The sequence below is a fragment of the Nymphalis io genome, chromosome 9 (genome assembly GCF_905147045.1).
Source record: "Nymphalis io chromosome 9, ilAglIoxx1.1, whole genome shotgun sequence".
In the NCBI taxonomy this organism is placed as follows: Eukaryota; Metazoa; Arthropoda; class Insecta; order Lepidoptera; family Nymphalidae; genus Nymphalis; species Nymphalis io.
Window position 1 is genome coordinate 9,422,985 of NC_065896.1, and position 1,660 is coordinate 9,424,644.

The window sequence follows — 1,660 nt, forward strand, 5'->3', positions numbered from 1 at the left end:
TGATATTCTTTCGAACCATGTATAGCTTTTAGTTAAGGAAATTTGTTTTCTTAATGATAATAATATTAAGCAAAGCTAAAAACTTAAAGTCCACACACGTAAGTAGGCTTATATATAAAAATGCTTATATAAGACTTAATATATAATAATAAGCTTTTTTTTAAAGATACTAAAATTTAAAAATATATAATATTAAGCCATATGAATTTAGTTTACGATTATACCTTCGTAATTTCAATAATATTACAAGAAAAGACTTGATAATAAAAACTTATTACATCTTTGCTGTATGAAAAAAGTTGAATCGGAGTCCGAGCTCTTTAATCAAATACGCCTCGGTAGTTCTTCAATTACGTAATTTCTTTTTTCAAAAGTTTTTCAAAAGTTCAGTTATAAACTTTATACGAGAACGCTGAACGCCACTTGATTTGATTAAAACTCAAACGGGCGAAAAATGTGAAATAAAATAGCGTGAAATGAAATTAATTATCTAAAAATATACTTCACTGCACAAAAAGTTAACTGTACAATAAGTTGAATTTAATATCATTTTAATAGAGAATAAAACTCATCGTTCATCCAATCAATTCTTCCTAAGTTAACTTCGAAGAAAATGTCACCCGATAAAGTAAGACAAAGGGTATTAAAATGTGAATATTATTTATACTAATGTTGTTAAGTCTATGGTCCTTACGCGTTTCTTCTACGCTACCAATTAGTTGTACAATGTTACTAAAACTTAAGTAAACACGATATAATTATTGTAGCTGTTGTGCCAAACATTTAAAAGTGATTAAAATAAGGTGGAAACGATTGACATAATATGTAAAACATTAATAACCTCGCATTATCATATTACTAACATAAGCTACAACTTTTTGTTCTATGACAACGCAAGAGAGACGTGACATAACTACTTACTGTTAAATACAGATCTAAAAAGTGTCAGAGAAAACAACAATAACGTCCATTTTTGGTAAAATTATTAGGTTTTCTATGAGGTACTAGAACAAATGTTGTGTTGTTAATGTAATACGAGGTTATTAGTTATTTACAATTAAATAATAATATATTTTTAAATAAAGCATAAAGATTCGAAAACTTTAAAACAATAATACAAAATAAATTATAGTGCATGTGGAGTTTATAGTATCGCCGTTGATTTTATTTATAATGAACGATTTTAACCGGTTCAAACTGGAATTAAATAGTACTCTTGTATTAAATGTTAACTCGGTTGTATGACTGTACATAAAATGAGTTGCATTTAAAACAAAAAAAATGTAAAATTTGTTGTCGCTTAAAATGTGGTAAACAATTTAAGCCTTTAAAAACGTGAAGTATTTTAAACAAAATGTGACTCAATAACATATATAAATATGTTAAATTTTGATTTTTTATATTTTAAAGCCTTTCAATGTAAAACATTAAATAAAGAGTATAACTTAAAAATATGCTACTAAGAAACAAAAGTATGTGAAATGTTATTAATGGAAATATATTAATGGTGTAAAAAGATTTTTGCATTGTAATAAATAATTACATTATTACATTACAAGGGGTCTATAAAAATTATAGCTTGTTAGCATTTTTTTCATACTTAATAAGGTGAAATAAAATTATCGATTTAATTATTATTACTCGATATTACATACGTACA